This window comes from Lissotriton helveticus, chromosome 1_1 (assembly GCF_964261635.1).
Source record: "Lissotriton helveticus chromosome 1_1, aLisHel1.1, whole genome shotgun sequence".
NCBI lineage: Eukaryota > Metazoa > Chordata > Amphibia > Caudata > Salamandridae > Lissotriton > Lissotriton helveticus.
This window is the reverse complement of record NC_136057.1, coordinates 331287455-331304351: the sequence shown is the minus strand read 5'-3', so window position 1 is coordinate 331304351 and position 16897 is coordinate 331287455. Positions and strand designations below refer to the sequence as shown.

General features: G+C 45.4%; 1 protein-coding gene across 14 annotated transcripts in view; it reads right to left on the bottom strand.

Annotated features, from left to right (window-relative positions):
• The window catches only part of LOC144804990 (V-type proton ATPase 116 kDa subunit a 4-like), a 6844636-nt gene that overhangs the window by 4081151 nt on the left and 2746588 nt on the right, over positions 1-16897 (bottom strand). The window lies entirely within an intron of this gene.

Below are 16897 nucleotides of genomic sequence, written 5' to 3'. Positions count from 1 at the left end.
GGATGTGTTGCAATCTACCTACACTTGTGTTTTCCTACAAAACCTATCTAGTAGTTGTAGTCAGGGTGTGCTACTCCCTATCCTCTACAACAACTAAATTCAGTAGAACTTAAGTATATCTAGTCTTGTTTTAGTGTACCTATCAGGTACCTGTATGATCTTTCAAATGATATTTTCAAAGATTGTAATGGTAAAACAACAGCAAGCTCAAATCCCACCGCTGCCACCAATGTGAGAAGTTGGCCTGGTATATGATGCTCACTAGTTCTAGTGATCACCTTGTACCATGCCAAGCAACCCTTATGGTGCAGGTTGTAAAGTCAACCTTATAGACAAGCTATCCTAGGGGTAGCATGGACTAAGCAGTCTTAGGCTAAACTCTGTAAAGGCATGTGAAGCAAGCTGTTTTACCATACACAATCCCTTGAATACCAAATGAAAGGACACCACACAGATATATATTGAAAATATATATAGATTTATTACTACAAATAACCCTGATACTCTTTATGAGCACAGAAGCAAATGCGTTAAAACAAAACACAGTTTAAAATACACAAAAGTTGCACAATATGGATGAGCCCTAGGGGCCACCTAAACCATATACTAAGAAAGTGGTATAAGAGATGCCACTTGGACAGGAAATAGGCCTAGGGCCTGGGGAATCGCTGGAGCTGTTCGGGACTAACAGTGAAGAAGTCGGGAAAGGCCCGCGGGACTCGGGTGCAGTGTTTAAAGTGCTCGCACTCACCAATACAAAGTCTATGGTGCGTAAAAAGTACAAAGTTAGTTAGAAAGGAACCTTCCGAGTGACCTAGAGGAATGAAACTTTAGACACAGACCCTAGAGGTGTGTACCAGTGGGGGAACACCGGCGTTGCTGAGTTACCTCACCCACAGGACACGGGTGCATAGGGTCGTAGTCGTGTCTCGTCACGCTGGTCGATGGTGCTTGGAGCTGAAGATGCTGCAGGCGGCTCGATGTGAAGAGTTCCGGTGGATCCAAGGGTGGATCTGAAGAGGTGAAGACCTGAAAGCAGAGGGGAATATGTTCAAAGTCACTAGCCAGTGACTACCGTGGAACCAGGCTGGAACCAGGCGATGTCGGGTGCAAACAGGCGTTGAGGTGTAGCTTCTCTCTGCAGCCACGTGGACACCAGGGGTCGAGGATGTCCAGGAGTCGGTCACGAGCTGTCCCACGCAGGCTTCTCTCTGCAGCCGGTGTTGGCAACTTGATTGGAGCAAACAGGCCTTGGCTAATGCAAGCCACGCAGGAATCAAAAAAGGCTTATCACTCGGACCAGCAAGGTCAGAGTGGGTGCTCCTTTTTACAGGAGTGAGGGCACGTCTGGAGCAACCAGACCTGCAGTGAAAGTTGAAGGTTTCGTCGCCAAGATGGCCACTAGCAGCGTGGCAAGTGGACGGGAAGGCGCATCGAGTGGCACAGTGCAAAAGGGCCCCACACAGATCGTGGAGATGCTGGGGGGCTGATCTTTGGTGCAAGGGCTGCTCGAGGTTGGAGCTTCTTAAACCCCAAAGCACAGCATCGAGGGTACCTCTGATGCTGAGCAATCAGCGTTTCGGGGGTCTTCCAAGAGGTCCAGTCCCACGTCTCTCGATGCCTCCACGGGTCCCTTCTTTGCAGGGACTGTGGATCGGGCTGTGAGAAGTCTGGGAGTCTGGGTCTTGTCAGGCTTTGGGCTCGGGCTCCGGTGGGAGGCGGCGGCAAAGCAGACATCGAGTTGCTGGTTGGTGCCTGTGTGAACAGGGTGCTCACTCCTTGGCCACAAGGGAGATTCTCTTCCGTCTTCTGAGCAGCAGAATGTCGAAGTCCAGTCTTCTTCTGTATTTCAAGTTGATTCAGGATGATCTGAAGTCTCAGGACACAGCTCCCACTCTTATTCGAATCTGGGGGGCCGGATCACCTACTAGGTCCCTCCTCTGGGTGGAACCAGGAAGGGGGGTGGTTACACCCCCTTTCCTTTGTCCAGTTTCGCGCCAGGACTGGGGCTGGAAGGCCCCAGCACCGGTTTGAACTGGCATATGCACAGGGACACCTTGTGTGCCCCAGGCATGTCTGATTCTATTCAGCCCTGTCCTACCCAATACACAAAATCCTGTCTGGGGTGGTGCTAGCACCTCCCAAGGCAGGGAACCCTTTGTCCAAGCTGCCCTCGCTGGAAGGACTCCCAGCAGCAGGAGGTCAGACTTGTGTCTGTGGTGGCAGCATCCATTTTGTGATGCTGAGGCTCTGTTTAACTTTAACCGGGGTTCAGGCTAGGTACATGTCGTGTCCCTCTAGAAGGGTGGAATGCTACCCCCATCGCCAGAACTGGCGAGGGGGTAGTATTCCAATTCGTATGACACCTTACTCGACATGTTTTGATAAAGCCAAACCTAAGATAGCATTTAACCGCGAGGATTATAATGCACTTAAGAGTATATGGTATGGCAGTATCATGAACCAGCTAAAGGACGTGGTTCCGAAAGCTGCAGACAGGCTCAGCTCATGCCAGAGCACCATCTCACATATTTCCAAGCACTCTGCCTCCAGGATTGATGAGGCCTTCCATAGGAGTGACTGATAGGAACATATGTGTCCATTTTAGGTTAGGTATAGGCATACTACACCTAAGTAAGGGGTGGTTATACCGACTTACCCCAGCTGAGTGATCAGCCAGTTGTGTCAAATTGGGAGGCCAAGCCAGGGGTGGCACAATACATGCTGCAGCCCCTGGTAGGCCTTGGAAGCACCTATGCCCTGGGTACCTGGGTACACTGTTACAGGGGCCAATAAGGTGAACCAGTTCCAATTTCGTTATGCACCTAAAGTACATGGGTAACAATTTAGAGAGAGAACAGCAGGCTGTGGGTCTGATTAGCAGGCCCACAGCCACATTAAGTCATAAACCAGTGAAGCAAAAAGCAAAAATTTGGGGTGACCATAGGATAGCAGACCCTACTCTCCTACACAGACGTCAGTGCGTGAGGGCGGCGTCTAAGTAGCTGCCGCGATGTCATCCCATCGACCACGACGGCGATGACAAATGCGGAGCCGATCGATGCCACCTTCCGATGTGCAGAGGTACTGCTGATGAAAAAACTTTCTGGATGCAGTCTGACGCCTGGGGGTAATTCTAAGGTAAGGAATCTATAACCAACGTTTCAGATTTTATTTTTATTCAGAACATTTCATGAGTCCACTTTTTTGCCACAAATGTTTGGCAAGATGGGGCACAGAAACGGTTTAAGGTACATTGCACACTCACACTGAGTTAGAAACATGTTGCTGTACTGATACTGTTTCCGTTGAACACAGAGATGCATCAGCACATTTTTGTTTTTAATGTTTGGTGATGGTTCACTGATACAGAGCATGCTAATTAGTATTTAGATCAAGTTAAAGGTTTTAGTTTATTTGTATTATGTAGTTATGTTTGTCTATGCTTGGGTTGTTTTTGTTTTCTTTTAATTATATTTTCTTCATTTAGTTTGTTTTCATTCAATTTTTCATATATTGTTAATTATTCCTTTTGTGATGGATGTTTGTTAACCTTGTAGGTGTGCATTAAATCAACAGTGCATAGTTGTTTGGGAGGGCACTTGGATGATATGTGTTTTATTTAATTGTAGTTACCCCTAAAGAAGGGCAGAGGCTTCCCAAAATGCATTGGGTCACATACGTTTTCACCGTGCCATGAGGAATAGTTAATCTCCAAGTGCATGGAAGAAAAGCCTTTTTAGGCACTTGTTTAACTTGTTAACTTGTGGCAAAAAAGTGGAAGCATGAAATGTTTTCAATACAAATTTATTTTGGATAAGAAATGGTAATAATATAGTTTGAAAAGGTGAAATCATGGGAATTCATCTGTTTGTTAACAGTCTTCATTGCTGTGCATCTTGGGTTAGGACCTGACGAGGTTCCAGCACATTTACAATTTTGCATACGCGCATGGACGGAGCCCTTTACAAGGTGGCACTCAACAATCGATGCCTTTGAGCATCAATACAGGCAATTCGTTATGCATTCTTTAATTTCTAAAGATTTGACACATCCTTGTGTGTCATAACTCAACCCACTGCCTGAGGTCTAGGTAAATCACCCTTCTAGGAGGGTGCACTACCCCTCAGATGAGGGTACAGTGGCATTAGCCCTTTAGCCCTACAGTGAATGGTAATAAAATGGTTTGAAAAGGAGAAATCATGGGAATTCATCTGCTTGTTAACAATCTTCATTGCTGTGCATCTTGGGTTAGGACCTGATGAGGTTCCAACACATTTACACAGGGATGTGTGCCATGTTGACTCTTCACTTTTTTCAGCACCAAAACACGTAGCCGGCAATGGCAGGGTCTGGGTGTTAAGGTTCAGGGGCTCTAAGGGTAGCCCCATAGGTGGTGGGGCCCTTAGAGGCCTTTCCTGGGACCAGTACCCTTGGTACCCATGGTACCTTTTACAAGGGGCTTATCTGTGGCAAGAGAGGTGCCCATTGTGGGTACAAAGGTACAGTCTTGGGGAAAGAAGGCCCTGGGAACCTGTTTGGCAGGGACCTAGGGCACATCAAGTCAGGTTGCATCAGATGTCCAGCAAAAAGTGGGCGGTAAGCCTGCAAAAAGGGGCACTTTTCTACAGAGAGTTTAGGAAAGCTCATGCTGACAAAGGCTTATCCCAGAAATATCCTCAAAATGTTTGGGATTGACTGTTGGCACAAAGAGGAAACCAGCCCCAGAAATTGAGCCATTGCCTGCCCCTGTGTGAAACAATCAAGGGCCAACTCCATTTTTTCTAAAGAGATGACAGCCATCAAAGGGCATGTCCATCAAAAGTGTCGGACACCTATTGAAAATCCTGTTGAGTGGAAACAGACATGAATCAGATGGCCACTGAGGCGCTCGTGAATCGTGCCACTGAATCTACACTGTCCAAACATGCACAGAATATCTGCTTTACCGCACCCTGCACATTACAAACAGCATCAGTAAAGGGTTCCCAAAGATGGGCTGGGAGGTTAGGTACGACCATACACACCATCTCCTAAGGAATTTGGGAGTATCAGGCCAAGAGGCAGGTTACATTCAGTGCAAGACACCTGATTTTAAAAACGTTTCCCCTAGGGCCTAGATCTTCTCTGATTCCTTTTTTCGGAGCAGCCTTGGGCAAGGACCCAGGGTTCTTCATAGCACAGGAGGGCACCTGCCCTACAAGGCTCTCAGGGGAGAGGCGAGACAAATGACAGGTGGGTCTCGAAAGTGGCATGCACCATGCTGGTCCACTAGAGGGGCAGGCAATGGTTTGCTCCACTTATCCAGAATGCCCTTCATCAGTGCTTAATTATGAGGAAGCAAGGGCTCCGAAGAAGAGGAGGCCAGCTTGAGAACCTCCATAGGGATTGTGGCCTTAGTTTTCTGCATACGAAAAAGTAGCACAAGGACATCTGCAGCTTTTTTAGGACTACTATAAGCCCACTGTTGCTGATGGCGAACCTGTAAGGCACTCACATTTAATCTCTGGTGAAGTATCAAGTCCACTGGAATTTTGAAGGGACAGGTGATCTCCAGCATTCATTTCAGGTTCAGTAAGAGGAAGTAAGTTGGCTGCCATACTACTGTCATCATCATCAGTGACAGCGACAGGGTGGTGTGCTCTACAAATATGCATAACATTACTAATGTTGTCTGCCATTTTCTTTAGACTGAATCAGTGTCAAAAACGTTGACCATACAATTTTTATCAAGGCATGGGCCTGTATGAAGGCTCTTCCCTTTACTGGACTTCCTCTACCAGTCTCATTGCCTGTGTTCTTAAGTGCTTGAGAATGGCTTGTTTTCAAGAAGCATTCTTATGTAAATGGCAGCACTGAAGAGGAGTCAGCACTAGGGATGGAGATGGATGTGACACTGGGGTGACGTATACCAGCTTTGGCTCTGATGAAAACTCTGGCAGTGCAGTGAAGGAGTGATGCAGTGCCCTGCCTCTAGTGTGGGATTAGTGTTTGAATTTGGAAGAATCCCTCTTTCAGCATTTCTTGGGCCATATGTATGAAACTGTTTTGCGATCGCAAACACTGCGAATTGCAAAAAAACAGTGTATGTGATCGCAGAGAATCCCTATGTATGAGAGCCATCTTGACCGCAAAATTGCTAATCGCTAATCGCAAAAATAGCGATTAGCTATTTTGCGAGGCAATGATTCTGGGAATATATTTGCGAACTCGCAATCTGTGACATGCCAATTGTGAAATTCACAATAAGGGAGATCTCAAATTTCAAATTCACAAAATGAAATGCATGAAATAAATCGCAATTTGCAATTTCTAAAAATTCCAATTTTGGTAATCGCAATTACCACCAAGTCTGAGCAGGTGGTAACCAGGTGCCACCTATTTAAAGATGCCCACAATGCCACGGGGGTTTTCCACAATGGCTGGGCGGTATGATATAGCCTGGAGGCTGCGAATCAGAGCTGCTGCAGAGAGAAGTAGACGCCAGGAGAGGATCTTCAGACCGCGCATTACCCTGTTGCAGCGGACTTTAGAGGAGATCCATTTGAACTACAGGCTGGACGAGGACAGCATCCTGGACTTCATAGAGGAGCTCAAATCTATACTAGAACACCCCACATGCAGGACATATACCATCTCCACCCATGTACAGGTCTTGTGCTCATTGCACTTACTGGCATCAGGGAGATTCCAGGGGGTGATAGCCACAGCAGGAGGGGTCTCTCAGAGTGCACTGTCACGCTTCTTACATGCTTTCCTAGATGCATTGGTACAGAGGCTGTATCACCACATCCAATTCCACAGCACACAACAGGCACTAGACCAGACTAAGCAGGACTTCTACCAGATAGCACATTTCCCCCACGTAATTGGCTGCATAGATGGGACCCATGTCGTTATTTCCCCCCCATCACAGAATGAGTATGTGTGTTTTTTGTTTGTCCTCATATATCTTTAAATATGCTTTAAAATGCAAGGATGGGAATTTTTCGCCTATCACATGTAGCCGGGTGTTTTGAGGAGGCTTCCGGTCACTCCTTACTGACAGATGGAATGTCCTAAGACTCCTGAAGGGCTTCCCTTTGGCTTTGTTGTGAAAGAGCCAACCCCAATCTTTGTTTTGAGAGGTGCTTGCGCCACTGATATCCCATTCCTTGGGGTTTGTTTATAGCATATTTTGTAATCATAGGACCAAACAACACAAAATTAAACTACTCCCGTGCCCAACCCACATCCAGAATTTAAGTATATATATAAAAAATAAAAATAAAAATAAACTAATTTACCTATATTACAAAATACTGTTTTACCATAACATGATTGAGACCCCTGACCAGGAAAATTTCGAGCTATATCCCAGAGCTCCTCTCCACCCAGTTATCCTATATTTCCCACATAATGGTCTTCTTTCGCTTTGTACCAGCATGGTCCAATTTGGCTACCCTTTAAATAGAATGTATCCATTCATCTTCTGTCAGAGGACATGCTAATATCCATTTAATGCACCATTCTCTTCGTGCAAGAAGTATCAAAGTAAAAAACAATCATCTATGTTTTTTAGGTAAAAGAAACCCCAATTAAATCCCTAGGTAGGACCCCAAATATTATAGCCACTGTTGTTAATTTTATATTAAACCCATAATATTTGAAATGGACTTACCTTACCTATTTTCTGCCAAAACAAGTATATTACTGGGCAACTCCAAAACATGTGCACCTCATTTTCTTTTTCTTCTCCACATTTCGGGCACTTCTTAATTTCTTGACTTCCCATTTTTTATAATTTCTGGGGTGTCCAATAGGCTTTATGTACTGTGAAGAGGTGATTTTTTTTTTAGAGGTGCAGCATTCACATATGAACATAAAAAAGACATAGATATTTGCCCGATAGTATCTAGATCTTTGTCCGGCAGATCCTTCTTCCAAGGCTCATAGCATGCGACCAACGTGTCTTCTCCATTCTGGACTAATAACCAGTACTACTCTGCTACTTCTTTAGTAGGTGCAGATTTTTTATGCTAGTCCCAAATTACCTTGTAACTCTTTGCCCATAGATCTTGCCCAACTACTCAACTGGTAGAATTTAAACTTTGAAACAGAGTCCTCACACACCGCCAAAAAATGGGGCCAGGAAATCAGTTTTGATAAAAAAAATCAGCTGTCCCCAAGTTGTGATACCGCACCTGCGGAGGGGGTTTGCGAGAACGTATTCCAGACATGAGGGTGTTCCAGGGAAATCCCAAATGGGAGCTGCCTCATTGTAGTATGGAATTTTTAAAAGACATCTGACGTTGTACCAAAGTTTAATAGCAGAGGCAAGCATCTTTAATTTGACCTTTTTGAAGTATTTTGGGTGTCCGAATTTTAATAAAAAATACCCCGCTTGTTGGGAAAACTCTGTTGTAAGGGCCTTATACAGTGGAGAGAAAAATTTGCTTTCCAGTAATAATTGTGGAAAATGTTTTAAGTGGAAAGCGCAAAAGTATAAAAACAGGTCAGGGGTTGCTATACCGCCATATGCTTTTTTCTTCTCGAGTTTTTTAAGGGAGATTCTTGGATTTTTGTTGCCCCAAATAAAACTTGAAAAGAGACCCTACACCTTTTTAAACTATACTTTTGGAAAGTCCAGGGGAAAGGAGTTAAACAAGAAAGTGTACTTTGGCAAAATCGACATTTTCAACAGGTTTGATTTACCTAATAGAGAAAGTGAGAGCCCCCCATGATTGCAGCTGTGATCTAACTTTTTTTGTAACTTTTTCAAAATTGATCATTGCAATTTTTTCAATATTATGGACTATTTGAATTCCCACATATCTGATTTCTTTTTTTGTGTACGTACTCCTATCATTGATATTCCATATCAATAATTCAGTTTTTTGTTGGTTGATACTATACCCAGAAACCTTGCCAAAATTCTCTATACTTGACCATATCTCTGAAAGTGATCTTTCTAGGTCACTGGTGTAGATTATAAGATCATCTGCGTATAGCCCAATTTTTTTACCCAGCCATTACAACTGAAAAGGATGATGCTTTGGCACTCTCTCAAAATGTATGCTAGCGGCTCAATATAGATATTAAAAAGTAATGGGGACAGGGGGCACCCCTGCCTAGTACATCTGCCTATTTGTATCAGCCTGGTTCATTTCCCAGATCTGAGCCGTAGGGTTCTTGTAAATGGCTTTAATTGCTAACAATAGATTTTCGCCTAAGTTGAGACGTTGGATTACTTTAAAAAGGAAAACCCAGTTGACCCGATCAAACGCTTTGGCAGCATCGAATGTCATTGCTGCCAAAGGTAGTTTATAGGTCTGTGCCATGTCTATTGCTGCAATTAAGTCATGTGTCAGTTCGCTAAGTTGCCTCCCTTTTTTTGAACCCTTTTTGGTCTGGGTGTATTAGGCTACCCATTACTTTATTCAGGCGGTTAGGGATTATCTAGGAATAAATCTTATGATCACAATTTAAAAGTGAAATGGGTCTATAGGACTCACAGAGTCTGGGATTTTCTTCAGGTTTTAATAAGATTGTTATCGTTGCCTTATCCCATGAGGCCACGGGGTTCAAACCTTCAGTAAAGCAGGAATTAAAAGCTGGAGGAGGAACGGAGCCAATTCGTCCCTTAAACTGATATAAACTTTGTTGGGGATTGAATTTGGACCGGCTGCTTTCCCTCTTGTTAGAGAGTTAATCGATTGAATTACCTCTTCTATAGATATGGGGAGGTTTAGTTGTTCTTTTTCCTCTTTATGTAAGGAAGGAAGGGCTATCCTAGACAAGAATTTCTCCATTTTAGATTCCTCTAGAGGGGTCTCATTGGTATATAGACTCTGAAAGAACTCGACGAAGGCCTCTTCTATTTCGGAATCCTCTGAGATGATGTTACCAGTACTTAGACATTGGAGGTCTCTAATCCAGTTTCTTGTTTTGTCTACCTTGGTTTTCCATGCCAGAAGTTTACTGCAGCCCTCACCATACTCATGATGTGATAGTTTGCTAGCATCCCACTTTTTTTTAATAGAAATTTCTAGGTAATCTGCGAGTTTTTGTTTCGCAATATTTATTTCTCTAAGAAGGATTGAGTTCCCCTGATCCTGTTCTAGCTGTTCCTGCAGCTTCTGAATATCTGCTTCTAATTTTTTTGACTTGTCTTTCACCTCTTTGGCTTGGAGGAACAATATAGAATTTAAGGAGCCTCTTAAGAAGGCTTTATATGAATCCCAGATTATTTGGGGGGATGCTGAGTTTATATCGTTTTCAAAAAATTCCCTTGTCTCCCCCTTCAATTTTTCTACTACTTCATCATCTTGCAATAATACTCGGTTGATTGCCCATCTGCGCGGGGGAAAGTTTACACACGCTTCCTGTTCTAGTATGACTGCCGAATGATCAGAGAGATGTTCCGGGACATGTCTAATTGAATTGATATTTCTGCTTAAGGCAATGTTGGTTAGGAAAAAATCAATTCTGGAGCGGTGTCCGCACTTTTTATTATAAAAGGTAAATTTGCCCCCAAATGTCTTGTGTACGATAGACTTCTCCCTTCATATGTCTAATATCTGACATTAACTGTCTCAAGGCCGTTTTCATTTTTTGGGTGCTGGAGCCTGCTCTGACTGAAGTAGAGTCTTGCTTTGGGTCAAGGACCATGTTGAAATCCCCCCCCATTATGATCTGATCATTTACATTTACTAGTTGGTGAAGTAGAGTATATAAGGTGGCTGGGTCATCTATGTTTGTCCCATAATAACTTACAACGGATGTCCACATGTCATTTATCTTAACTCTGGTGATGGCCCACCTTCCCCGAGGGTCAACCGAGCATTCCCCTAACAAAGCCTGGGCCGATTTTTTAATTAAAATAGCGACTCCTTTTACTGTACAAGATTGTGTTGTACATACGCAGTGTTCAATACACTTTTGCTGTTTTTCAACCCCCTCCCACTCCTCTTTAAGTAAGTGAGATTCTTGAACCAAAATAACATTATACTCTGACAATTTTAAATATTCTAGTATTCTTTTCCTTCTAGAGTGAACCCTTAACCCGTTGACGTTCCAAGACATGGTTCGTATTTTATTTATGTTTTTCTTATTCATGGTGACCGGCCCGAGAATTTCTGAAGACCCTACCATTTATATTTTGACATAGGCCTCCAATGCCTACATACCACCCTTGACCATGAAAGAATAAATGAGGACTTTTAAATAAAAAAAATTCCCACTTGCTCCCCCACCCTGTGCATAATATTTTAGATTTTTCCATTTTATGTGAAAACCCACCCGCCCTCCCCTGGGGAACCCTCCCTTTCTTCTAATAGAGGTAAGATTGTGTACCTCTAGTTTTTTTTTTTTTTTTACTCTCTCTCTGTGCCGGCAAAAAACACATTAACACCTATGTCTGTTCACTTGGATGTGCTTTTTATTTTCTCAATATGTGCATTAGCCTCTTCTGGATCCCTGAAGTTAAACATTTTATTGTTCCAGTTTCAGTGGAGAAGTGTGGCTCAATGGTTAGAGTGGCAGACCTTGATGCAGAAGTCTGGTTTGGGACCAGGGTTCAATTCCTGCCTTGGCGGGTCTTGGGCTCAATTTCCTTGGACCTGATAATTCTCACCTCGGTGCCTATTCTAATCATGGGTTCCACTCTGCAACTCTGGGCAATAGCTTGCTTAATCTCCACAGCGGCTGCAACAACGCTAGGAGGCCTGGGGTACCCAGGAGTGGGCACTTCACAGGGAAAAGCCAGGAAGGGTTCCTCAGCGGTATTCGTACAAGCGCCGAGATGCCACGGGAAGTCGTGCGCTATATAAGTACCTCTACATTTACATTTACATTCTACATGACTTTGAGAGAGGCAGGAAAGTGTAGATTAGCCCGTGGCCCCCAAATTTCTAAGTTCCTGCATCGATTTCCCTAACTCCCACTGTTTGTCCTGAGTTATATGGGAAATATCCGACCTTATACGGAATGACCAGTATGCTCTCTTGTACATCCCTGCTTTTAATCCTGCTGCCAAGATATTTTCTTTGAGAACATAAGTTTTAAAGTTCACTAAAATTCTTTTTTTTTTTTTTTCCTGGTCTTTTAAAGGGTGGGTCCTGGTGGACTCTTTGTATGTCATCATCCAGAGTTTGCTTCTCGATATCGGGATGTAATTCTGCGAGTGAGTTGATTATAAAAGTTCTAACATCCCCACTCTCCATAACTTCGGGAATATTCAAAAGCCTGATGTTATTTCTTCGTGCGTTATTCTCCAAACTTTCCATTTTTTCCAGCAGAATTTTGTCGCCTTTCTTTTTTATTTGAATATCCATGTATTTTCCTCTACTTGCTTTTTTAATTCCTCTACTGCTGACTCTACTACCCCTATCATTTCTGATATCTCATTCATTTTGGCCTCTAGAGTCTCGCAGGCCATTTGTATTTTCATTTGCTTACTCTCCGAGATAGCAAACTTGTCTCATACTTCTTTTAGGAGAGTCGTTAGCATGTCCTCTGTGGCGGGGTTAGGTATGTTAGGACTCCTACTGCCAGTTTGTATTGGGGGCCACCTTGATTCCAACTCGTTAGCTACAAATAGATTAACTCCTGGGAGATTTAGTTGTCTGCTACCATGGCTGTTAGTCAAGGTCGCTTTTTCGGTAGGTAAAGACTCCATATTATCCTTTTCTTTGGGTGGAGAGATTTTAAGAACAATACCACTAGCACCAACATCCTTTAGGGTAGCCAAGGGATCAAATCTGTTCTTTAATCCTAAAGGCTCTATGGAATCCATTGATGTGTTGGATACAAGCAGAATATCTTGAACTTTAAAATATGATCTGAGTGAAGGAGTCATACTGGAACTACTTAAGCATGCCTTCAAATGTTTCTTCTGTTTTTTACCCGTAGGAGTCTTTCCGGGGGGTGGGGGGTTGGCTTTTTTATTTTGAGATGTGGTCGAGTTTTGAGTAGGTTTTAAAATCTTCGTTCGGGATAATCTGGTCTCTTTGGATGTTGACACTATGGGGCTCATCAGGATGGCGGACGGACCTGCGTCCGTCCGCCACCTTAGAGGAGGAGGGACCGTCCGCAGGGGCAGCGGCGGGCCCTCCAGTGCAATTAGGATGTGACCGCCAGCCTGGTGGTCACATCCTCAATATTTAACATTGCGGCGGGTGCTGCTTGAAACAGCACCCGCCGCAAGGTTAAATATGAATGCTTAGCATTTGCATGCACAAAGCGGCAGGCACCGCGCGGTGCCTGCTGCTTCGTGCAGGCAAATGCAGGTGCACCCCCCACCCACCCAGGGGGCCTGCAACGGGCCCCCAAAGAATTCACCGTATGCCTTTCCACGGCGGAGAATCCGCCGCGGAAAGGCATCTGTTTTTCGCCATCCTAATATGGCTGGCGGTGTCTGATAAGACACCACCAGCCATATTAAAGCTTTTCTGCCGCGGTCGGAAGGCGACCGCGGCGGAAAAGCTGCGGACCGAATTTGAGACCCACCGCCATCCTAATTTGGCGGTGGGTCTTTTGTGCCTCCCCAGCGGTTTTCCCGCATCCTCCGGGCCGGTGGTGGCTTCCGCCGGCCCGGAGGATGCGGGAAAACCGCGATCCTAATCAGCCCCCAAGTTTTTTTGTCCGTCTTGGGAGGTGACTGGGAATGGCCCCAGATATCCCTACTTCTGAGGGTATATCTATTTGGCTTATTAAGCCCTACTCCTAGCTCTTCCTGTTTTCCCTCCTTGGCTTCACCACGCTCAACAATCTCGCCCCTTCCTCCTTACTGGGGGTCATCTGTGGAGTCCAAGCATGGAGAACTATTTTCTTTAGGTCTGACAGATCATTTCCTACCCCCTTAGTCCTTTGTTGTTCTTTGGGTTTGTTGTATTGTATTTTCTTTATTTATTTTCCGGGATGAATAATTTAATGCACCCTCTGTAGATATCTCTCCTGACCTGGAAGCCCAACGTAGAAAGGTATAGGCGGTCAGCCGGCTACCAACACTCCTAAATCCAATGCTGGCGGCTGCACGTCTCCCACACGAGATCTTTTCTGCAGCTTCCAGCCAGCGCCCCCCCCCGCAAAGTTTGTTACCCCCTAACCGCCACCTCTATTTAATACTACGGTGTTGAGTCTAAAAAAACCAGCACCTCGCCAACCCAGCTGACATACAAAAGCGGCATGGGGCGTACTGAAGACTCTAAGAGGCTCCTAGGAGGGCCAGTTTCTCTACATTTGGGGCTTCCCAACTCAAACCAGCATTCCTAAAGAAGTGCGCCTTGCTGGATAATATGCCAATCTTCAAGCTGACACACCCATTGCTATCTGTAATCTCGGAGGAGCAGAGTGTCTAAAAGGATTCACAGACACATGGAAAGCTCTGGGGAGTGGTCAACCATGCATGAGCCTAAGCCTGGGCCTTAGTCTGAACAATTCAGAAAAAATATATCTAGTTTATGGGGGTCTAGGAGTCTGACCGAGCAGTGCCCGTTTGAAAGTGGGAAGCACAAGCACACTCGCCCGACCTACTTCACAACCCCGATCTCCCCCGCCCGGGAGGAAAATCCCACATGGAGAAAAAAGGAAGAGAGAAGAGAAAAAGAAAATGAGTAACAGGAGAAAAAGCCTACCCCACCCTCCCCTTTCCAGCGGTCCTTCACTGGCGCTGACGCCGCCGCACCAGCACCGCAGCTAGGCAGAGTCTCGGTACCTCAACACCATCTAAGGATATGGTGTACTCCCTCCTGTCGCGACCAGTACGCCGGGTGAGATTCCCCCTCGCTACTTCCGCACACCGAGTGCACTGCCCCCAGGCGTCAGGCGTCCAAGCCTCGGGCGCAGGGCGCCAGGTGCAGAACACAGAAGAAAACACAAACCTAGGAACCGCAAGTCGACCAGACAGGGGCCTCCCAGCACCTCCAGGATCCCTCAGAGGCCAAAATCAATCAGCAGGCAAGTACAGCCATTCATTTTCATTTTTCTTGTGTGCCTCAACAGAGAGAGAGCCTCCGACCGCCGCTACCCGACGGCCGCCATTTTTCCCGATCAATCCAAGAATGAGTATGTGTTCAGGAATCGCAAGTCCTACCATTCCCTGAACATACAGGTAGTGTGCAATGCCAGCCATATCATTACTGACATTGTTGCAGAATACCCAGGCAGCACCCATGACACATTCATCTTTCGCCACAGCAGTATTCACTGACGACTCACAAATGGGGAGTTTGGCGAGGGCTACCTACTAGGTAAATGCATTGGACACAAGGACACATCATCCCCTTTTGTAACACCAGTAAAGCACAGCAGTGGCAGGAAAGTATGTATTCTGATTCTTCTCACCCTGCTGGTCACAGCACGTATGCTGTACGTGACATCATCCTGACACCGTACCTGAATCCAGCCACTGCAGGGAAGCGGAGGTACAACAGTGCCCACACAGCCACACGCTGTTCCATTGAGAGGACATTCGGAATACTCAAGAGGCGTTTCCGCTGTCTACACAAGAGTGCAGGAGCACTGCAGTAAAACCCCGAGACCTGTTGCAAAATTGTGGTTGCGTGTGCCATGCTACACAACATTGCCACCAGGAAAGGCACCCCAGTGGAGCTCACAGATTCAAACTCATCAGATGAGGAGGGGCCGGCTCCAAGATGAGGGCCACCCGGTGTTATTGGTGCGGTGCCGGGTGCCAGAGGCGAGATGAGATCACACAGAACTATTTCAAGGTGAGGAAAGATGACATAATGCTACAGATTGGTGCAAAACTGTGTTTTTATTTCCTTAAGTGCAGGAAAGTTACCATCACACAGCCTGACGTGCACACTATGTTAGTCTAAATGTCTCGCACATGTTGAACACACAGTGCAATACTTCTTCACAAAAATGAGTCAGTGTGCAACGGGTTAACTCACCCATTGCCATGCAGATTGAGCAGAAGGGTGCCTGCGGCTGCGACAATAGGTCTCCGCAGGACACCCTTCATTTTATATTTTTATGCCCATTTTATCAATTGCCGAGGCGTCGATTCTTGCTTCACATCTTGAGGAAACAGAAATTACGTCATGCGAAAGCAGCCCTCCTATTTTTACAGAAAGCAAGTGATGTCTACACTTTGTGTGCCATTTCAAGCTTCCTAAAAGTAGCGGTTAGACTGAGAAACACTAGAAACTGATCTAACTGTGAATGTAAATTAATGCCCACTTTTATCTCTCTGCCTTACATGTTACGCTACTGGCGGTCAATTTGATCTAATTTTAACTAATTGTATTTTAAAACACTATTGTAAGTTCAGAAATAGAGTTTAATGATATTTTAGGTGTATTTTTAAAATGTATTGATATGATGTATTTTTATGATGATTTTTAATTGTCGAAATAAAAACTAACTGAACTGAACATTGCCATGTACCACTCAGGGCTCTTCACCGTCTGCGTGCACGGCTCGTTGCCATTCGCTCAGGGTTCCCGCTGCCCTCTTCTGAGGCAACGGTAGCTCTACCCTGATGCACACTACGACGCCTGTCCTGTGGGATGGGTGGAGTGATGCTGCTCCTGCTCGATTGCTCATCCTCCACCAGTGAACTGAGGGGTCCTGTGCCACTGGGGGCTGGTCCACCGCACATATTACTTGCAATAGTCCCCTGGCTACATCCCTGCAGAAGTGTGCTAACTCATACTGCATGCTGGCACAGCGACATGCCAGCATTGATGTGGCAGAGGACAGCCAGTTTACAGCCCTAGTATAAATGTCCAGGCGAGTGTGGAGGCGATGTCTCTCCCTGCGCCTGGCTGCACGGTCTTCCTGCATCTTAGTGTACAGTGCCTCCAGGGCATCCTTCAGTCCAATGAAGCCCGGCCTCATTTGGCGCTTCATTGATTTCATTGTCTTTGCCTGCAGGCGCTTTACCTCCAGC